Here is a 23,984-nt window from a genome sequence, read left to right on the forward strand (position 1 = left end):
GTCAATATAAATGCAGTGGTGAGAAGCATCGAATGTGCTGCGAGTCAGTCAAGTGTAATTAATAATCCAACAGCAGCAACGACTGGAGAGAGAGCCCCTGCCCCTGCGAGGTAGCCCTATATAGGTGCAGGTCCATCAAGTCGATTGGGGCACTTGACCGGGACACCTGCACAACTCCCAACCTGCGACACAAACAAGAACAGCCCAGCAGGAGGCAGTAACAGGCGAGCCCGTAACAGTACAGAATATTGTTATAGTATAGCATTGTTTACTGAATACTTTACAGTACTTTAATACCTCTGAAAATTTCTCTGTCGATGTTATGCACAACATTTTGGAGGGAATAGGTCAGCTTGAGATGAAGCCTGTGTTGCAGTATTTGAAGGCCAACTTTGTCATCTCCAGAGAAATCGGGTTGAGAGTACAGCATTTCAATTATGGTTACACAGAAAGGAAAAACCGCCCCCCTGTTATTAAATTGGATAATGATGGTAATGATTTGGGTATAAATGCTATTCAATGCTGGTGTTAACTTCGCAATCTGCCATTCATATGTTTGGTGACATTATCCCAGAGGGAAATGAACATTGGTCTCTTCTTTCATTGTTGATACAGATAGTGAATATCATATTTTCCCCTGTGTAAACTGAAGGCCTGACAATCTACCTGAAATATTTGATAGGTGAGCATCATGGGCATTCGTGGCCTACTGGTTAGGGCTTCGGGCTTGGAAACGAAGGGTTGCTGGTTCGATCAGTGACAATGGCTGAAGTGCCCTTGAGCAAGGCACCTAACCTCACTGGTAGGTGCCTTGCTCAAGGGCACTGCTGTAGCAGGCAGCTCACTGCTGCGGGTTAGTATGTGCTTCACCTCACTGTGTGTTCACGGTGTGCTCTGTGTGTTCACTAATTCACGGATGGGATACATGCAAAGACCAAATTCCTTGTATACGCATATGAAAGGATATTAGACTCAAATGCTTTGTACGTGTGTATCACGTTTTCAAACTGTAGAAATTATTTGTAACTGTAAAAATTATCTGTACAAGTAATTGTCAATATTACAAATATGCCCTACACTTACAAATCTATTCAACGGGTACAAATCATACAGATAAAAATATTTTACCATTACAAATATATTCTACAATTACAAATTAAGTGTGGTTTTCATAGTAGGCCTACATGCATCTAAATGAGCAGTATATTTTAAATGACTGGTTGCTTTTTTGCATGAATGCAAATGAAGAGCATTAAGTAAAGCTGTACCTCATGCTATAAACTTACCATGTATACATACAAATTGAATCAAATAGGACTTGTATGATCTGGGACCTCCACTTTGATCTGTAGGCAGCAATATGAAAGCCTGGACTTTCCTCCATTAGCTTTTATTTCAGGAGAGTTGGAAACACCGGTAGTTGAATAAAATAAGTCTGTGCTGAAGGGGTTGTTTCCTGAGAGCTGAAAAAAGTTCATATTGAATGAACAACAATGAACAACATTGTCGATCCAGAGTGAACACTTATTTAAGTTATGCTAAAATAAATGAATACCTGTCGGTTACTGTGAGGGTATCTTCTCCTTTTAAACGGGTGAGTTAGTTTTACTTGTGTGTTAATCGAGGGTTCCAATATCTCAATGCATCCTCAGGGAAAACTCAGGGAATAAAGTGCTCTGCAAATGACAAGAGTATACACAGTTCCGCAACAAACAGATTGCCATTAAATGTCAAAACCACAATTGATTATGGTCTGAAAACCATACACCAAAAGTTCCCAAATTACAACAACCTTTATATGCAATGTCGTACAGAAACAGTGAGTCTTCCGTCTGAGTTGGTGTATGAATCCAGCCCATGGAAAGCAAGTTCTTCACCAGGCAACACTACTTCCCAGAGAGAATCTTCCTCTACAAGGTAGCAGTGTAGGTGGCTGTTAAAGCTGGAGGGTCTTAGCATTTTCCCACATAAATACCAGCTACCCAAAACTCCAAAAATGTGGTAGATCTTCAAAAATAATGGGATGTCCTCAGAATGCACTGTTGCACTGTTGTATGCCAATACAGCTTCCAATCTTGTCCCATTGTCTACAGTAATGGATCTGGTTTTAATCAGAGAGTCAAGTGGTATATTCTCTCAGTGGTTTGCACTGCAAAGTTGTGAGTGACACTGGAACGGCATGGAGGGGCACATCTCTAGTATCAGCAGTGATTAACTTTTTCCCCAAGCAGTTGGCATTTGAATGTAGTGAACAGGAGAATGAGATAATAAAAGAAGTCAGATATTTTCATATTGTCCTAAATTATAATCGACATAGTTAAAATTCGACAGAGAACAGAGAGAGAGATAGAGAGAGAGAGAGAGAGAGAGAGAGAGATGAGTGGGGAGGAAAGAGTTAACACAGATCAGTAAGGTTCTCTTGACATGCTTTAAATGCCTGTGACAAGTCCAGACAGTTCTCTACAGGGAGCCTGAACTTGAAGGAGATTCCTGTAAAGCGAGAAAAAGAAAGTTAAAACGGTGAGTTGTTTTTACTAAATGATATGTATTCAACATTCATTATATTTCTGTTGAAGTTCGGAGGTATGTCACAAAAAAGGTTGAAGAATTGATACCCCAAGATTTTTAACAGTATCCTTTTGTGTCAAGTCTTTCCTCCTTTTTACCAAATATAATTACTTGAGTTTTTTCTTTGTTCAGCTGAAGAAAATTTTGAGACATCCAGGTGTTGATTTGTTCTATACACTGACACATAGATTCAAGAGGACCATAGTCGTTTGGTGACAGAGCTAAGTAAATTTGTGTGTCATCTGCATAGCTATGATATGAAATCAAATTATTTTGGATGATTTGTCCACAGGACACATCCACGCTCAGCAGACAGTTTGCATTTACATGTGTGGAAGGCTTTCACATTATCAGGCCATCCAGTCAGGATGTACTTCAGAACCTTGGATAGCATACTGTCTGTTTGCGTCCATGCAACTTGGTCAGCATTCAGTGGCGATGGCTCAAAGTGTTCAGTTAACAAAGCATGAATGCTCTCTGTTATGGCCGTCGTCCCTGCATCACTTGTGTCAGGCAAAAGAACTCTAGGAAGTTCATTTGCATTGCAGTGCTTTTCTGACACACAATACTCAATAGTGTGGTCATTAGCAGAGAGGATGAGAGGCCATCTTTGAATTCAGGCTGCAGTCACGGTGGGGAAGCTCTTGTGTTCTCCAGACGGAGTCAGCAAGGGTTTATGATTCGTCATCAGCTTTTCTTCCCCATAAGTGCTGGTGGAACTTTTTCTACTCCAAATATCAATGACAGTCCTTTCTTAATTTGAAAATATTTATATTTATTTTCAACAGGGGCTAGTGTGATGCATAAGCAATGAGGCAATTTTCTCCTGTTAGCATTCTATGCTGAACGACAGCTCTGATACCATATGCTGACGAATCACAAGCCAGAGTGAGGGGTAGATTAGGATCATAGTCCACAAGAATCTTTGCTTGTTAGCAGCAACAACCTATAGAGCCTACTGTAGCTAGCACAGTGCTTTGGTTTGGCATGAATCGGTAATAATTCACACATAATTCTGTGTATTGATAGCTGGTGTTTCAAGCAACCTACTGTGGGGAGTAGCAACACTGCTCACTGACATTAGCCTGGCTAGCGCCACCACTTCTCAATGAGACGTGGTCTGGGAACCAAACGTTCATTTTCTCGTATTTGAAAAAAATGCCCAGATCCGTTTGTTGGGTGCCACGGATGTCTATCAAATGCGTCTGTGCATAGCTCATCATCGTCTTGCTTTCCCCCCTGTTCTGTGATTGGTTCCCTATCTCAGGCGAAAATTTGCTCCATGGTCTCCAGGCTGCCTGAGCAGCGTGAATCAAATCGCGCGCAAGGCAGCATGGGAACACCCAGGCTACACTGACATAAGCTTTGCAAATAAACTCAGACATAATGACAAAGTTGTCCATTTGTAAAGTGTCTATTTGTCAGTAACATTTTGAAATTACTTCATTGGAATTTTCTGTGTCTTCTGCAAACAAATAAGTTTAATATTTCAGCGCGTCAGTCTTTGGGGTTCGCCATTCTGACTACTATTTTGGTGGTGAGCGACGCAGACACAGGCGACACAGAACTTCTATAAGTTCTAACTAAATAGCAGCATATCCTCCACTACATATCTGCTCACACAAAAATCGCTGCAAAAGATTCTTTCCAACAGGTTTTATCGTAGTTTTTGTCCAACTCCATTGACTTGTATTGGATGTGCAGTGAGGTACGGTATTACTCCGCTGCCAAAAACGGATATGGGGTTGTTTGTATTCTTTCTGTAGTCTTATGCAGTCGCGGTATCGTAGGCTACTACGCTATCCAAATTATTGTCACGTCCAGCCATGGCTAATGCTAAAATGTCTTGGAACTTGCACGATGTGAATGATAGCCTATGTGAATCATTACGTTTTCATCATGAAAGTTCCACAGCCAAAAAAAATAGTAAACGTACAAAATCATGTAGCCAAATGATTCATGTAGTCTAGGGTTAGTGTTAGACTTATGATGTGAACATGACAGGTTATGGACATAACAAATAAGTTCTTACCCCAAATTCTTCCAACTCTGTCGTCCCAGGAGGTAATGTGGGAACCGCTGTATTTCTCAGGCGAAAGAGCTTTTTGGGCGATTTCTTTCAACCTCTGGCGAAGTTCAGTAAAATGCAGACCGCAGAGACACGGTGATCAGCTTTCTGCAGATTCTCAACAGGTGTGCTCACATCCAACCCCAGAAATTCCAGCCACAACTTTAGCCTTTCTGGATTGTTGAAAGGAAGTCTGTGACAACTTTTTTTGCTACGAATTTTCCTGCAATTCGGAACTGCACAAAATCGCCTCATTTTTAGCTGTCTGTTACAAAATACTTCAAGACAGCGATCTTTTGCTTCTTCTGTGTATTCAATGAAATGCCAGTGGTTTGCTTGTAATTGGCAAGACGGTGTAAGGTGCATTATCGCCACCAACTGGGCGTGTTGGAGAGTTGGAGAGTTGGGCGTGCTGGAGTGTCTATTATTCAAGCTCTCAACGGAAGAATGTACGGGTGTGAGGCGTTTGGAAAAATAGCTCCACAGTTTTACAACTCATGGTAAACACCTGTTGGAAGCATCTTTTGCAGCGATTTTTGTGTGAGCATCAGCGAACACCCCTGACCACTTGGTGAGTTTCACGTCTTTGTAAACAAAAGTTTAATGCGTTTTAGGAAGGATTGTTCCAGTGCACCTATGCAGCGTTCTGGAGGAGGGGGGGCGCTACCACAGAAACCGAAAATTCTCAGGACAGCAGCGTGTGTCCAAATTTCAATCTTAAACGTTCTATTTAATCATAAACTATCTGAAAACAGGGCTTTAAATGTAAAATACCGAACTTGTCCTTTAAAATCAAGCTTCAGTTGCTTAGGTTTGGTGGCACTGTCTCCTCCTTCGGTGGCCTTGGCCACTTATTTTGTGTAAGCATGCAACGTTGAAATACGTTTGAGTAAGTTTAAATTACTTGACACCGACGTGGTTAGGCACTTTTGCCCAGGGCATAATGTACATTTCCCAAGTAGGCCTACATTCGTTCCTTTACTTTCTTGGAGGGGAAAGTAATGGCTACACTTCCATTTAGAGAAGGCTACATTTGGATTAATTGGGCTCGCCATACCTGTGTCTCTCGTTGACTGACTTGCGTGTCCGACTATGCATGCTTTCGAAGACCCGCCTAACTCTACCTCTGATTGGCTTACCATGAGATTTTACTCGACCTCAGCCAATCTGCTCAGCGTCTGATGAAAAAAACAGCTTCAATTATAGTAACGCGCCGGATTTTTTGGAAGTAATGGGAAGAGTAAATTAGAAAACTTGTTACTGAAAAAAAGTAACGCCGTTAGTAATGCCGTTATTTATAACGCTGTTATTCCCATCACTGTATATTAGTGATCCCATGGTTAATTTGGGTAGGTTTAGAGTTGCCATATAGATGTAACACTCACTAGTGTGGATAATTAAATATCAAAATTCCCTTTCATATCTAGCTAGGCTAGCTAATTTAGAAAAACATAAATACTCATTGGGTTTCGATATACTCAGTTTCACCCACAGCGTCACAAACAAGGCTTCACAAATGTTCTCAAATTATGACTTGCATGTGGCTGATCCTCCCAGCTCAACCACCAAATCCATATAGCGACATAATTTGGTGTTGACTACCAACTGTGATGTTAACTGGCTGAAGCTGATCCACTAAACCCTGATCCCCTGGTGTACACAGTGTCAGCATCAGGACACCAGGCCTGAGGATAAAGTTGTGTTCAAGGTGGTGAACAGTGCTGACAGAACCAGATGGCCACCACGCCCCTAGATGGGCAGGAAATCATGGACATATTAGGGGCAGGTCAGTCACATATTGTATTTATAGACAGAAATATACCAGAAAACTAACAAGAATATTGGCAAAGGTTTGTTTGCAATGATGTACCGCTGTAAACATTATATTACACGTTACACGTTAAATCTGTGTACACAGGTGAAGGTGCTGATAATCAGACATTAGCACCATCTCCACCTAAAGCCACAGGTAAGCCCTGCGACAGCCATCACCCTGAGAGAAACAACAAATCAGTGATCAATTACAACTGAAAAATAGCAATGCTTGTATCTGCCACTGGCTACAGTTATAATAACAGTGTTTGCATTGGCCACAGTTATGGCACCATACAATTATATTAACAGTGCTTGTATCGGTCACAGTTACTTTTGCATGGAGGTGTGTGGCTTGGCCATCTGTTTCTGTCTCCTCATAGAAAGACATTTCTGCGAAAAACTCTTTCCAGACAGATCAAGTGTTTAACACTCGGAGTGAACTCATAAACGGGATTGGAGATGCTGCTCTCAAAGCTCTGCTGGATGGCCTTCAGGAACCCACCTCTGACATGCCCCCCGTGATTACTGCCAGAGAGAGGAATGAGGTTCTGCAGAAGCACATTGTGACTGAGGACCAGGTGACCTGCCTGGTGGACATGGTGCTGAAGGAGGGTGAACGGGCCTGTGAGAGATTTCTCTCCCTCCTTAAAGACAAGGAGCCTGGTGTCTGTGGTGAGTGTCCAGTGTAATGGATGACCATTATGGCTAACCAATTCTCAGGTGAACATGTTGATATGGAGAAACCCCCAGGAGAAAATGTGGTCTAGTGAGAAAAGCACATCACGGGGTGATGATGATGATGATGATGATGATGATGATGATAATGATGTACCATTACCAACACAATATTAACATTTCAATGTTGTAATACTTTTTCAGACCATAGCCCAATGATCTTCAATCTTAAGGATTGGATCTATTCGCAGTATAAGACAGTGCAAGAGTATAACTCCCTACCTGGACAGGATGTGCTGATGACTGACCGCTACACTGACCTGCTGATAGTCCAGCAACACAGACAGCAGAAAGAGAGAGAGGAGGAGATTAGATTCAGAGGAGTGAGTCTCTTCAGTGCCAGGGACGCATATCAAGGCACCACTGTGGACCAATTTTTCAGTCCTGATGACCGTGGAGAAGTTCCTAAAGCAGTCATTCTTCAGGGCCACTCTGGACATGGCAAATCCTTTACGGCACAGAAGATCATGTTGGACTGGGCATCTGGCAACCTCTACCAGGATCGATTTGAACTTATTTTACACTTGAGATGTAAAGAACTGAACCAGGTGTCTAGAGAGACAAGTTTGGTTGATCTTGTGAACTGCAGTCAGACATTTACCCCACTGATCTCACAGAAACTTAAGGACTCACCAAAGAAGGTGCTCTTCCTCATAGATGGATTTGATGAACTGCGATTCACAATGAATGAAATCAATTTCTCATCTGTCAAAGACCCTTTCACACCAGCTCCTGTTGAGGCCACTCTGAGTGCTCTGTTGAAGGGGTCAATCCTTCTTGATTGTTTCCTGCTGGTCACCACCAGGCCCACTGCTGCAGACACACTGAGCAAATTGCTCAAACGCCCTCAGCGTTCCACTGAGACTCTGGGTTTCTCTGAGAAGGGAGTAGAGGAGTACTTCCAGAGGTTCTGTCAAGATGAACACATAGCAGAGAAAGCATTCAGCAGTGTGAAGACAGATCCCAAACTCTTCACTTCCTGCTTCATTCCAGTCATTTGCTGGATTGTGTGCACAGTTTTCAGGGAGAAAATTCTGAAGTGACTGAGCTAGAAACAACCACCTCCATATTTGTGGACTTTGTGTCCATTCTGCTGGAGCACCACTGCCAGCATTTGAGTCAGCCCGTCCCCACTCTGCTGAGGAGCCTGGGCCAGCTGGCAGAGAGAGGGATGCTGGAGCAGCGAGTCCTGTTTGAGAAAGAGAGTGTGGAAAGTAAAATCTCAGATCTAGCCACTGTTCCCTTCCTGTGCAAATTTCTCCAGAAGAAGACAGTCAGAAAGAAAGAACTGTACAGTTTCATGCATCTGAGTTTCCAGGAGTTCTTTACTGCCCTCTACTACACCTTTGACCAGAATGAGGAGAAAATCGAAGAGCTGCTCAGTACCATTAATGCATATGAAGCCAAGTCCCATCTCCTACCTGTCATTCAGTTTCTCTTTGGCCTCTCAAATACAAAAGTGATAGAAAACCTTGAGGAACTTGAGCTCCCATGTGTTTCTTCCATTCGAGGGCAGCTAGAAGAGTGGATTCTTCATCTCACTGAACAAAGCAAAAGTTCTGAGGAAACTGCTGTCATGGTGTTCATTCTCCACTGTCTCTATGAGCTCCATGAGGAGGAGTTTGTGAGGAGAGCCATGGGAGATTGGAGCAAGATAGCGTTTGACTCCATTCCTCTGACCAGGACAGACTGCTGGGCGCTGCGGTACTGCCTGCAGTGCTGCCCGAACATCAGAAGCCTGCAGCTCACAGACAGCAACATCACGGCAGAGAAGCTGGAGATGCTGCAGCATGAGCTGAGCAGGTGTGAGGAGCTGAGGTGAGTGTGTGTGTATGGAATAGAATCAACTAAATAAACACTTAAGGTATTTTAAAGTCACTTTGAGTTCAAGTTCACTTCTCATAAAAGCAGCACTAAAGAAGATTTGTGCAATAATAAATTAACTTGTTAATATAATAAATGTATAATAAGTGTCTTTGTAACAAACTATAAACATAACTCTGATATGATATAGGGGTAATGTATGGACAGCAGTCTGTATCAAGAGAACGCCTATGTCACGGGCAGAAGACGACCCAAGAGCGCAAGTTCAAATTCAGAGTCTTTTTATTGAAGGGTTCAGGGGGGAAGAGGAGTGAGAGAATCGTGAGGTCTTGGAGGTTCCGGTTCCAGGGGTGCTAGGAGTGCTAGGAGTGCCAGGGGTGTCAGGGGTTCCAGGGGTTCTCGGGGCTCTGGGGTTTTTTTCAGGGTCCTGTGGGTTACCTGGGCTCCGGGGGTCACCAAGTTCCCGGGGGGTTCCAGTCCAAGGTGCTGAGTGTGTGTGTCCCCCAGTGATCGAGCGGCGTCTCGGGCTGAGGGTGGTGACGCGTCTGGGCTCGCTCGTCTGGTGGTCGGAGGCCGGGGGGGCTGAAGATCGGAGAGTAATCGAGAAGATCCGAAAGGCAGGTCGGGATAACCGGGGCAGTAGAACAGGGAGGCAGTCAAGAATGGATCCGAATCACAGGTAGGAGTCAGAGAGTAGACAAGCAGGCAGGTTACTGGTCCAGGTTTGAAGACAATCTGACAGGGCTTGGCTGAAAAACAGGGCTTTATATACTGGGAGAGGTTAGTGGAGAAATGCAGTGCAGCTGGCAGAGTAATTAGAGCAGAGTGGGGCAAGGTGAGGATGGTGTGTGGGAAATGCAGCGCAGCTGGCCAGGTAACAAGAGCAGAGCAGGGCGGAGCCAGGTGGAGCTCGTTAGGCAGAGTAGAGAGAGAGTGAGCAGAGTGGCAGAGAATTGAATTCAATTAAGGTTGTTACCAGGGAGAGAGAATGCTCATGACAGCCTAATTTCTGTAAGTAGTATCTATTTATATTCTACACTACAGTTTATAATAAAGCAGCATTTTCCATTTTAATGGAATGCTGTTACTCAATTCATCTTTTTGCCACTCAGTGATGGTAGCCTAACCAAGATGTCCTATGGTGTGGCTTGTGTGAATAGTGATTACATTATATCTTCAGAACTTGTTGCCATGGAAATAAATTACACACTCACGATCAGACATTTGTTGTGGTTTGGCTGCCATCGTTTTTTCCTTTTTGCAATCAGACTTGAATAGAGGCCAGTAGGCATAGCATGAGCTAAACCGCTGACTACTTGAATTACTTGGCTTACTTTTTGGGATTGATGGGAAGAATTCAGTGTTCCTACCCGCTACGGAAACGTGTGTAGTCTATGCACAGGTTTCCTACTTCCCATGAGGCCTAGCATCAAAAGTGGGAGCAACTTCCGCTTCTAAGTATAACGAATGGGACGTGTTTTGGGGGCATTTAAGTTTAAGTTCTTCAGACATCTTCTTGATTCGTCATCTTTTGGGAAGTGATGGAAAGTCGGCAGGAACTAACTGATTTAGTTTTGTGCTTATGTTTAAAAAAACTGGTATTTTAAGCCACTGAATTAGTATAGTCCAGTTATATGTACAACCACCAAGAGCACAATGTCCCTGAGCTCGGTAACAACATCTCATAAATGTTTGTGACTTTACATAGTAAATAATAATCCGAGAAATACTTGGCCTCTTCGCTACAGTAATTAGCACACACAATACCATAGGTATACTACTTCGCTAATTAGCACACACAATACCATAGGTATACTACTTAGCTAATTAGCAAACACAATACCATAGGTATACTACTTCGCTAATTAGCACACACAATACCATAGGTATACTACTTCTGCCACCTCACCAGAAGGTTTTACCCACTTTCTTCTTTACAGCAGCACCCAACAGAATTGTGTGGATATTACAAACAAAATGATTTCCTCAGAGTGTGTCAGAACTGTCATTAGCCCTATGAAAAGTTCATGTGACTTCAACATAATTTTGGTAAAAACCTCTAGGGTTGCTTTAAAACGGTCAAAAATCACTTGACTTTCAAATGGATCCTTAAAGGCCTCATTTGGAGCTCTCATATTGTATCCAAGATATGTTTAGAGTTTGTTGGAAAGACACACATTTATTATATTAACGAGTTTAACAAATGTATTTTTGCGCTGATCTGCTGTATAAGAGCAAATCTTCTTTGGTGCTGCTTTAAAGCCAATATTGTCTTCAGGTGTGCTGCTTGGCTGTGTTTGTGTGTTTGCAGATTACATGTTGGGCAGCTGTCAGATGCTGATGTTAATGATCTCACCACAGCTCTAGGGGAGGGAAGAATCCTGAGTGACCTACGGTAAGAATTATGTCCACTCATATGAACACATTTGTGCCTTTTGTGTATGTGAGTGTGTTTGAAGGAAAATGTAACTACACATAATTCATCATTTATTAAGCCTTTGTTACTTATTAGTTAATGGTTTGTTCATCATTAGTAATTTCTAATTTATCATCAGTAAAGCATTTGTTCACACAGTTATAAATAGTTTGTTCATAGTAAATAAGCCTATATCTTAAATATGTTTATACATTATTGTTAATCTATCTACAAAGCAAGAAGCGTCTGTGTGTCTGTGTGTCCAGATGTGTGTCTGTGGCACGCATATCTCGCTGACCGTTTGTCAGACTGATTTCAAACATGGCAGGTGTCTTGCTATGGGCATGAGTAAGTGCAGTGCCAAATTTGATGTTGTTTGAATAAGAAATGCAAAAGATATCGTTAACTATATATCGGTAAAAGAAGCACATTGGCTTTCGCCGCTAGCCACTCCCCCTCCCACACACCACTGTACTGTAAGCTACCAGTGAGGATAAGCAGGGCTTTGGCATAACTGGATCAGTGTAGGTTACACGGGTAAAAACTTAACATGTCTGACCTCAACAATAAAGTGAACTCCGCGGATTTTGCAACAACACCCCAATACACACAGGTAGCCTATAGTGGCTCTTCAAAATGACGTAAACAATGTTGTGCAATAAACGGACACTTCAAATAGCCCAGGCTACTTTGGACTGTCTTTAGACTTTGAATAAGCAAACGACAATTCCAACTGTAAGGTTTTAAATTGAAACGAGCGATAATGGTCCCGAATTAAAGGTCTCAGAATGCCACACATGCAAAGCATAACCAGCGACAAGCAATGAGTGGCAGACAGAGTGTGATGTCACTTATAGGCCACCAGAGACTGTTTTTGAGTCACACCGTTGCAAATTTCATATGATGCATCATTCCACAAAATGGTTTGTTCTCTATTATCAAGTTATTCAATAGGCTAAGCAATAGGCTATTGACTCAAAACAGCTGTTAGGATTATGTAATTTTGATTTGTAAAAAATGTCACATGCAGCCATGCTTAAATTCTGCTTCACATTAATTATATTATTATATTATCTGTAGGCCTATTCATTATTTAATGTTACCTGGAATTATGTTTTTCCCTATCCTATTTTCAAAGCAGGCCTACCTGCAGGCTACAGGAATAGCATGTTTGAACAGGCACTGCGCTAGTACTTAATAAATGATGCAATAATATGTTTGTGATGAAGTAATATTCCCATTATTTAACAGTTGTTACATACACATGCACTAATGATTAGTTAATGTGAGGATACATATTTTATAAACCACTTCCTAATACTATAATTAATAATTAACTCAGGAGGAGAAATAGGTCACGCTGAAAGGCATATATGATTCTAACTGTCTCACTGAATTGCATTATGCACACTCAATTCTCACTGGTATCTGCTAGACAACAAGTACCAAAACATGATTAGTTCATAGATTTCACATGTAATAAACATTTTATACAACCCCACCCCCATCTTGCCTGTTCATAATTCTGAGAAATTCTTGAATTGTGTGCATGTGTGCGTGTACATGTTTATGTGTGTGTGGGTGTGTGTGTGGGTGTGTGTGCGTGCATGTGCTTGTGTGTTTGCCTGTTTATGTGCCTGTGTGTGTGCATGTGCATGCATGCGTATATATGTCTACTGTGTGAGTATGTGTCATACGTAGGATTACTGTGAATGTATGTGTGTCTGTGTATATCTGTTTATGCACATGTGTGCATTTGGAATGGATTTACATGACCCCTGGAGGCAAACATACGCAAAAAATTGGTCATCCTAGGCCCTACGGTTCTTAAGATATTCACAGAAAACTGTGTCTGCCCTACCCTCCTTTCGGGGGTCCAGTCCAGCAGGGGGGCTACAGATCAAAACGAAAAGCGATGGTTCCATGCTATCCATGTGGGGTTACATGCCCACCAAGTTTCGTGTACCCCGGTCTTTCAGTGTTCCAGGAATCCTTGTTGGTGTACGGTGACTAAATGTACACATAAATTATTTTATTGTAAGGCCCCCCATGAACGAAAGTCCACGAAACTTGGCATGTATTCGGAGGGTGTCATAATGATCCTACACTTCCAATTTCGGGCAGTTTTGACTATGTTAGGTCACAGATACCTGCGATTACAACACCTCATTGTATGATCCTACACTTTCAATTTCGTGCAGTTTTGACCATGTCAGCCAGAGATATGGTGATGAAAACACCTAATGTTTTGCTTTTTAATTTTTAACTAGGTGGCGCTATACATGAAATAAGTGGTAATGGGATAGGTTGACACGCCCCCTTAAGACCAACATAGAAAAAAAAGGTGGACCTCCTAGGCCCTACGGTTCTCGAGATATTCACAGAAAACTGTCTCCGGCCACCTACAGGCCAGTTGGTGTATAGTAACATAAATTAATTTATTGTGTGGCCCCCCATGAACGGAATTCCACGAAACTTGGCGTGCATTCAGAGGGTGTCATAATGATCCTACACTTCCAATTTCGTGCAGTTTTGACTATGTTAGGTCACAGATACCTGCGACAACAACACCTCATTTTTACTTTTTTTGTGTTTAACTAGGTGGCGCTATACATGAAATGAGTGGTTATGGAATGGGTTGACATGGCCCTTTGAGATCAACATACAAAAAAAATGGTCCTCCTAAACCCTACGGTTCTCGAGATATTCACAGAAAACTGTGTCTGCCCTACCCTCCTTTCGGGGGGTCCAGTCCAGCGGGGGGGCTACAGATCAAAACGAAAAAAGGAGGTTCCATGCTATCCATGTGGGGTTACATGCCCACCAAGTTTCGTGTACCCTGGTCTTACAGTGTCCAGGGAATCCTTGACGGAAATTTGGACATGCGAAAAAAAAAAAAATCTGACTAAACCTATATGACCACCGCTTCGCTGCACGGCGGTCATAATAATGCTTTACAAATGAAGAATACAGCATTTAATAATAGTATTAGAAAATTGAAGATTTGTATACATGTACTCTTTGAGCAGTGTGTATGGTGGGCACACTGAAAAACAAAACGTGTGTAGTAGCACAAATCGTCCTGCTTTTGCCACCATGTACCCTGTCTCTGTTGAGTGACTGAAGCTAAGCATGTGTGGGCATGGTTAGTACTCGGATGGGAGACCTGTTTCTTGAAGTGGCATTAATAGTTTACCAGTAGGGGGCAGTTGTCCCTCTGGTCATAGACCATTTCAATTCCCCAGTGAAGTGACAGGGACACTGTGCTGTAAGGGATGCTGTCATTTGGACGGTAAACTGATTGAGATCCTGACTCACTAAGGTCAGAAGATCCCATGTCAGTCATTATAAAGTGCAGGGGGTTCCCTGGTCTCCTGGCTCATTCCACCTGGCCATCTAATCACCTCTGACTGGTGGCTAATCTTGTGTGATACTGACACCAAGCAACTTTTTGGCCTTTTTTGACTTTATTACGATAGGACAGTGAAGAGGCAGACAGGAAGAGAGCGATGGGGAAGGGAAATGACCCGGGTTTCTTCCGGACTCAAACCAGGGTCCCCGTGGGCACTTGGACCCATATTTTTTAAACCTTTATTTTACCAGGAAGGTCCCATTGAGACACAATGTCTCTTCTGCCAGGGAGTCCTGGTCAAGATGGCAGCAATTATTTGAAGGACAAAGAAAATACAACATGGCACATGGGTACAGAGCAAAGACATCAACAGCACACTAACACAGAGGACACAGAGTCAGAGTCAACAAAGACTAAGGAGAGCTAAAATATATTAGAATAAAATAGAACACTAGAAGCAGTGACACTGCTCAGTGTAAGCCAGCTTTAAAATACTTTTAAAAACATTTAAGGAGGGTAAGGAGTCCAAGTTGAGTGTGTGTTGAAGCTCATTCCAAGCATGTGGTGTTAATTAATATTACTACGCGAGGTCAAAGTACTCCCAAGTGCTATTGCGCCACACATTGTAGTTCTCCTGTTTATTCGCTTGGAAAATCGGCACGTTTCATGTTGTGTGACCTTACACATTTTTATCAACTACTCGTCCAACTGTATTTAAGTAGGGAAAACGTGGATGTTTTTGATTACTGCTATCTTCCTCCCTCTATGGCTACGTCTGAGCCCGCTAGCATAGCAACATGCTAACACATTCCTATGTCCAAAATCCTGAACCACCCCTTTAAGAGACCTTAAGGGCCTCATGCAATTCATACAGTGATATGGGCCCCACCCTGAATGCCTGATCATTACAAACACACTTATTAAAATGAATGTTTTGCACCATAAGTGACTCATGAAGCACATGGTGAATGAATGAACACAGAACCATGAATCAGCACAGCCACATGTTTGTGTTGTGTGTTACAGTGTGGCGAACAGCAGTCTGTCAGAGGAGAGTGTGCTGCAGGTCTTCAGCGCCCTCTCCAGGCAGAAGTCTGTGGGTGCAGTTGAGATGACAGTGAAGACCATCACCATCACCACTGCTGAAAGGCTCCTGCATCTCTACAAGACTACACTCATTAAAGACCGTGTGGGGTAAGACACACTTCACAGGTCCCGTCTCATCAGGTAGATGGACCTCCATGTACTTTACAGAAGAATGCATTTAGCCTCCAGCAGGTCTCCAGAGAGGAGGAGTTGACATGGCCCTGAGCATAACGTTCAAGTGAGATGTGCTGTCTAATGGAGACTGAGAGAGTACCCAAAACGTATCATCCTCATGCAAGATGCTGTTGGTGCATTTTGACATTGGAAAAGTTCTCTAAGAACAGTGAAAAGCAGTTTGCAGTGCAGCTATCTGGCTAAATTGTAGTGCCCCTATGTCCCTTGGTCCCCCACGTACATTAGACAGCACATCTCACTTGAATGTTATGCTCAGGGCCAGTTCTCCCTATACGCACACTACGCAATTTGCGTAGGGCCCCGCAAGTAAATGAAGGCCCCCTCCCCTTGAGTCAAGCTAGTGACAGACAGGTAGGCCTATACAGTTACATCGACAATGTTTCATAGGCTACATTAAGAAGATGAACAAGAAACCGAATTAGCATTCAGGGCATGAAAAACGGAAGAAACTTCATGAGAATGAACACCAGTCGGGTAAACTTTGTCTACTACACGCATCTCTACAGCCATGGGCGGATTATGAACTTTCGGGCCCCTGGGACCAGATGTATTAAGGGCCCCCCACTAATTGTCGTATATGTGGGAGGGGGGGTTTGGGGGTCCTCCCCCAGAATTTTTTTAATTTGTTTGATGTGATTTCCTGTATTCTGGTGCATTTTGGGAATGGCCAATACTAAATTCAATCAGATTCATAGCCTTCATCCTGATTTGTTGATATTGAGGCAATTATTCCATGCAAAGGCTTGGGCTTCAGGGCCCCCTGACCCCTTGGGCCCCTGGGCCCGGTAGGCCCGTGCAGTAATCCATCCCTGTCTACAGCTCGTGTTGATGGCCTAGCCTAGGCCAACCAAACAGAGAAGTGAATCCCCTGATCTGTCTGCGGCCTGCTTGCCAGCCTTTCCCAGTCACGGTACTTAGCAAAGTTGTGAAATATAATCGCATGTTCCGTTTTTGAATTTGGGCGACTGGCATTAAAAAAAAACTAAAAAAAAACTCCTCTTTAAATGTGCTCATGATAATGTGCAGCTTGGGATGAAACTAGCAGTTTTTCAGCAGAAACATGCGAGAACCCGTCAAAACCAATCGGTGATTTCACTCTTCCCATACATTTTAAAAGAAGTAAATGGTTTTACAATATTTTAATCAAGCTTTAGTTGGTTTAGATAGCCTACAACTGAACGCAAAATGTATGCCTAATGTATTAACTTTGATTCGCTGTGCTGTATGGGCAATATATGCATATCGTAAATCAGACCTATATGAATAGGCCTATTAAAATTATTGTTTAAAATAGTCTCTACGTTTGAAAAAATATTGAAGGGAATCAGGGGAGCCAGTTCAGTAGCTATGTCTTTGGCAATTAGTCTACTACAGACACACAGGTGAAGAACAGTCAGGTTCAGCCAGACCCTTACAAAAAAATAACTGCATTACTTCAAGTGTCAAACTGCAGATTTCTAAGTATCAAAATCGCAGTTTTGGAGGAAATATTTACAGTTCTTATGCAGGGAATGCAGTATTTTGGACACAGACAAACTGCATTGTATGTAGCCTACTGCATACTACTCTAATTTACTACAGAAATACTTTGGACATGAAAATACTAGGCTACTGCACTGTAGCCTACTATAACCGAACTGTATAGAACTTAGAAAAAACTGCAGTTATTTTTTGTAAGGGGATATGTACAGCAAGCATCAAAAGCAAACAGCCCAGACCTTAAAACTGGGCATTTATAGTAGCTGTGAAGGTCCTTTATGGGGAAAAACACTATATTTGGTAACTTCCGTAGACATCCAAAATGGGGTGGGATGATTGTATTGGGAGCACTGAGCTGTCTATATATATATATATATACTGCTCAAAAAAATGAAGGGAACACTTCAATCATACACTGGATCGGTACTCTGACACGGTTTGATTCTGAGCACAAGTAAAACTTTTGAGGCAAGTGTTTTATTTTGCAAGAACTGTCAGACATTCTGTAAATGTAGTTTGATAATGGAGAAAAGGGTGGAAGGTTTCAAAAAATGTGGAAACAATTGTGAAAAACTGGAGGAAAAGATCAGGCAGTGTGCCGAGAGACCTGCCCCAATAGGCGGCATTGGTCCATTAAACCCCACAATGATCCAAAACATACAGTCAAACAAGGCAAGAAATGGTTAACAGAGAACAATACCAACATTAGAGTGTCAGAGCCAGAGTCCAGACCTCAATCCGTCAGAAAAGTGAGCACGGGGCCAGAGTGATAGCAAATAATCGTTCCTGACTCAAAACCTGGATCGCTCTTAAAAAGGTACAGTCTAGAATCATTGTCGAGACATGAAGAGGCTTGGTAGGTATTATATGAAATATTTTTAGAGCTGTAAATGCAAATAAAGATGTTTCTATTGATTATTTAAAAAGGGTATGAATCATTTTGGTAACACTTTACTTGACGGGTGAGTTCATAAAACATTCATAGCAGCTGTCATAAACTGCACATAAAGCATTCATGACTCAACATTCATAACAAACCTTTCATGAATGTGGAAGACAGAATAATGACAACTTGTCAAAATAAAAGTCCAACAAGTCGCTAAGCAGCATTGCCGTTTTTTTTTCAGACTTTGTAAATATTTCATGAATATCTTATGAAGTCTACATCGAATGTCACTTTACTATACAAGTTGTGAAGTATTCGTAATCACTGAGTTTAACACTGGGAGGTAGCCTAAACTAGCCTACATTAAGCTGACCCTTATTTGTTAACCTGGAACGGTTGGACAATGGACATTCCCAGTAGTAAATAATGAGAAATTATCTGCAAAGGTAACATCATAAAACAAATAATTTTTTATGAAACAAAAATTATTTGCTTGACCATGTTCTGTCTTTTTGGCACTGGAGTAGCCCATTGACTCAGATGTGACGTGATCAGGTAAGAGGTTTGGAACAAAAACGGCAATACTGCTTTGCGATTGTTGGACTTTTATGTTGACAAGTTGTCGTCGTTCTGTCTTCCACATTCATGAAAGGTTTGGTATGAATGTTGAGTCATGTCTCATGAAACAGTCATGAATGCTTTATGTGCAGTTTATGACAGCTGCTATGAATGTGTTATGAACTCACCCGTCAAGTAAAGTGTTACCATAATTATGGACTGAAATTTGGAGATGAAAACACTTCTTTTTTTGATTCCATGTTTCTCCCACATTGTCTTGCAACCTTTTGGCATGTGACAGTGTCATTTTCAGTCAGAACAAACATATCGAAACAAGAGAAAATCAACATTAAATCAATATTTTCCAGGGGAATAGTTTTGTTCTTAACTGTATATATATATATATATATATATATATTATTGAGAGAGAGGCTTTGAACGCACAAACATCTGCACACAACAATGGCCTGTCATTTGGTGACATGACATCCTATAAAGTGGCCTCCTTCCAACTGCGTAAAGCAGTGAAAGTGGCGAAGAAGCGGCACAGAGAGAAGGTGGAGACGCACTTAGGAAATCGCGACAGCAGGAGTGTCTGGCAGGGACTGAAGTTGATGACTGACTACAGAGGATGATCGGCCATCTCGGCAGATGTGGACTCTACACTGGTAAATGACTTGAACTTATTTTACGCACGCTTTGAGGTCAGTGACGAACATTCTCACACCCTCGCTGCTAGCCCTGCAGCCAGTTTTAACAACGGTGCTACGTGCGATCTGCCCGAAGACCAGTCAATTTCCGTCTCTGAGCATGATGTGAGGAGAGCACTTAGAGGAGTGAACAGCAGAAAGGCCGCTGGCCCAGATGGCATTCCTGGGCAGTTGTTAAAATCATGTGCTGACCAGCTTGCACCAGTGTTAGCAACAATCTTCAATCTGTCTCTAGCCCAATCTGTAGTTCCTAGGTGCCTAAAAAGCTCCACCATTATTCCTGTGCCCAAGAAGACCAACCCAGCCAGCTTAAATGATTACCGCCCTATAGCCTTGACGTCAGTGGTGATTAAATGTTTTGAGACACTGGTAAAAGATTTTATATGTTCATCAACACCTGGCTCATTAGACCCCCTTCAGTTTGCCTATCGACCCAATAGGAGTACTGATGACGCCATATCCCATGTTCTCCACACCACTCCCTCCCACCTGGACAAAGGGAAGGGGAACTACGCCTGCCGCCTACGCACGCCTGCTGTTCATTGACTATAGCTCAGCCTTCAACACCACTGTGCCAAACATTTTAGTCACCAAGCTCAAACATCTAGGACTTAATACATCTCTCTGCTCCTGGGTTCTCAGCTTTTTGATGGACAGGCCACAGGCGGTGAAGATTGGGAGCTGTATGTCAAATACAGTCACCCTCAACATTGGTGCCCCCAAGGATGTGTTTTAAGTCCCCTGCTTTATTCCCTATACACCCATGATTGTACAGCCATTTAAAACTCCAACTCCATCGTCAAATTTGCGGATGACACAGTAGTGATTGGACTCATCTCCAACAGCCATGAGACAGCCTACCTTAATGAAATTAAGATGCTGACATCATGGTGCAATGACAACAGCCTTGGACTAAACATTGCCAAAACCAAGGAATTGGTGGTTGACTTCAGAAGGGACAAGCAGAGGCTACATCACACACCACTGAACATCCATGGTGCCCTGGTGGAGACAGTGAGCCACTTTAAATATCTTGGAGTAGTCATCTCTGAGGACCTTTCATGGACATCACACATCTCCAACCAAGTGAAAAAAGCAAGACAGCGTTTGTACCATCTTAGAAAGCTCAGAATATCCAAAGAGCTGCAGAAAACAATCTACTCGGCAACAATAGAGTCTGTTATTTCTGGTAATATCACTACCTGGTACGGAAATAGCAACTCTCAGGATGAGAAAGCCTTGCATAGAGTTATGAGATGTGCAGAGAAAATCACCAACACCGCACTTCCTGGACTTCAGAACATCTACACTAGGCGCTGCCTGTCAAGGGCAAAAAGGATTTAAAAGGACTGCCATCACCCTGGCCATAACATTTTTCAATGGTTGCCCTCTGGAAAGTGGCTTCGATCTCAAAAGGCCAAGACTAAGAAGAAGCTTTTTTCCCCATGCCATACGGACAATGAATGCAGAATTCCCCCCTCTTCATAAACTTTTTACATTTTATTTTATTAATCCCCACCCCCCTTCTGTTTTCTATCTTCTTACTTTTCTATTATTATTAAACTTTGCACAGCTGGGAGTTGCAGTTGCAATCCCCATTTCACTGCTTTTTGTTCCACAAATTATGCATGTGACAAATAAATTCTTGAATCTTAAATATATAAATGGTTACATTTTGGCCCTCAGAGTTCAAGTAGGAGGACCCCTTAGCAGGATTTTGCCTAGGGCCCCATGGAGGTCTTAACCGGCACTGGTTATGCTACTCATTTTATAACGTTATGCTACTCATTTTAATTGGGAATATGTTTGAGCATGCACGAGAGAAAGACAGAGTGGCAGGTTCTAGCTGGCTTGTCATTATTGATAATCAATATCTCCTTTTTAATACAAGAAATGTTTAAAAGGAAATCATGAGGACAACAAAAACAACGCTAGAGGAGATTGCGGAGTTATTCGGTTCCCACTACTGACCATTTATAAAATGTGAGAGGCACTGTGATTTGGGATGTGATAGAATGAAGAGTGGTCTTTGCTTTTGTGTAATGGAATTGGTGAGCCTTGAGGTCTTCAATAATTTGTTTCCCTAAACTAAGCATCTGTATATGAAGCACATGATATGCCAAGAATCAAGAAACTCCAAGGCACTCACTATTGAAAAAGTTAAAAAGCCTTTATTATCATGGCTTGGTCAAGTTAACCTTCTAAAAAACTCCAACACGTTTCGGCTACATGCCTTCTTCTGGGAGTTAAGCAGATCTCAAACAAGAACAGTTTCTTATGAACTAACAGTCCACCAATCAAAAGTCTCCATCTGGCAACTAATGACCACCTTACACCAAACAACTTTGACAAGATTTGGGAAAGAATCTTGAAAGATTGTAGTCTTTTAACTAATACCCCCATTCAAGCTTTCCTCAAAAGACTCTAATCTTTCAAGAATCTTTCCCAAAGTTGTTTGGTGTAAGGAGGCCATAAGGTGTTGGGGTTACAAGTGTTAGTACATAAAAGAGACAGTAAGTGTCATCGTTTCTACTTCTTAACAAAAAGATTTCGTATAAACACAAAATGAATTCATGAAAAGAACATACACAAAAAGGTGATATATCCAGAAAGCTTCCCGTTGATTTAGCTGCCTTTGTCTATTGCCTTTTCTTAAGGACAGAGGAATGTGGTCAATCCCACAGGCCTGTAAGGTGGAGGCGTTGCTGTTGTGGTGTTCCATATAGTGTCTTGCCATGGGATAGTTGATGTTTCCTGTGCGAATTGCGTATTTATGTTTAGCCAGTCTGTCCAGTAAACGCTGCTTTGTTCTTCCTACATAAAAGACTTCACACATAGGACATTCCAGTCTATAAATGACAAAGGTAGTTTGACAGTTTATGAAATGGTTAATAGTGAATTCCTTTTGGACGCCAACATCAACAAAAGTTTTGGTTTGTCTTACGTTACCACAATGGTTACAGTGATGGCATTTGTAAGAACCTCTGGGCCTAGGCCCCAACCATGTTTGTTTGTCTTCTGGTTTAAGATAACTGTGATCTATCTTGTAGGGTGGGACATCTTCTAAAACTAATGAGAGGTGGTTCAGGGAAGACCTGACTTAGTACCTCATCACTCTCAATAATACAGTTTTTTTTGTATGATTTGCTTTATCTGTTCAGCCTCTGTACTGTATGTTGTAACAAAAACAGGCCTCTCCTTTGATTGTTTTGGTGTATTCCTTTGTAGTAGTGATGACCTGTCTACATGTTTGGCTCTGGTGTAAGCTTTTTGGAGAGTAGAACTTCTATCCCCTTTCCTTAAATCGTGACATCATTTCTAGTGATTTACTCTCAAAAACATGGTCTTGGTCACAGATTCTCTTCACTCTCTGGAACTGCCCCGTATGGGACATTCTCTTTAAGCCAGTTTGGATGGAAGCTCTTGGCGTGTAAAATTGTGTTTCTGTCTGTTGGTTTTCTATACATTGATGTATGCAGAGTTCCTTGGTTATCTTTTAAAATGGTCAAATCAAGAAAGTTAATACTCACTTTACTATATTCTAAAGACAGCTTGATGTTTGGGTTGATATGCCAATTGAAACACATTCCACGCAGATAGCTAGGTGGCTACCAGGTTCATAATTCACTTTTAATTGCAAACAGAAAATATCTTGCATCATTATTACATGCTTCTATTTCCAAAGGAATGAAGGTTGTTTATACCAACTTATAGTATGCATATCATGTTTAATATTGTGCTATAAATGTGGCACAAACAATGTTAAGAGTCTGTGGACTAGCCTAGGCTATGTTTGAATGGAGATGGCAAAATATTAGTTAAACGGCATCAAATCGGTAGTTAGTATTTCTTAAGTAATTAATATTTTAAAACAAAATTACTTTGTCATTATTATCATTTGAATAGTATAAAACAGTCTTGTTTTTTTTTTTTTTTGGGGGCAGCAGTGGCACCCTCATTTGGGGTTGAGGAAGTTGGCAACTCTACTCTCCGCTCCTCACTCACACATCAGCTCACAGGATCTGACACACTGCACATTTGGTTCCGCTGTGCTGTGCTTCACCTGACACCTGTTCTGATTGGCAGGATGGGCGTACCAAAGGGGGCTGATAGAGCTGAGGGTCTCTGTTCTGCTCTCGAGATGCGAAGAGTGGAGGAAGATGTCCGGTGAGCCACTTTCCCTTTCTAATTAAGCTACATTCTAATTCCCTTTCTAATTAAGATACATTCTAATTCATTACGGCAGTGGCTCAGGAGGTAGAGTCACTTTCCCTTTCTAATTAAGCTACATT

General features: G+C 42.0%; 1 long non-coding RNA gene and 1 pseudogene across 2 annotated transcripts; one reads left to right on the forward strand and one right to left on the reverse strand.

Annotated features, from left to right (window-relative positions):
* LOC125312283 lies at positions 1-5,760 on the reverse strand. 2 transcript variants are annotated; one of them, XR_007196594.1, is made up of 4 exons: positions 5,694-5,760; positions 1,556-1,910; positions 1,287-1,463; positions 1-399 (listed from the first exon to the last, which is right to left on the reverse strand). It is a non-coding gene; the product is annotated as an uncharacterized LOC125312283 (long non-coding RNA). The 2 variants fall into 2 exon arrangements; XR_007196593.1 differs by lacking the exon at positions 5,694-5,760 and having other exon boundaries at positions 1,556-1,676; positions 1,793-2,229.
* The window catches only part of LOC125312282, a 26,065-nt pseudogene continuing 4,553 nt past the window's right edge, over positions 2,473-23,984 (forward strand).

Source organism: Alosa alosa, chromosome 19 (genome assembly GCF_017589495.1).
Source record: "Alosa alosa isolate M-15738 ecotype Scorff River chromosome 19, AALO_Geno_1.1, whole genome shotgun sequence".
Classification (NCBI taxonomy): Eukaryota; Metazoa; Chordata; class Actinopteri; order Clupeiformes; family Clupeidae; genus Alosa; species Alosa alosa.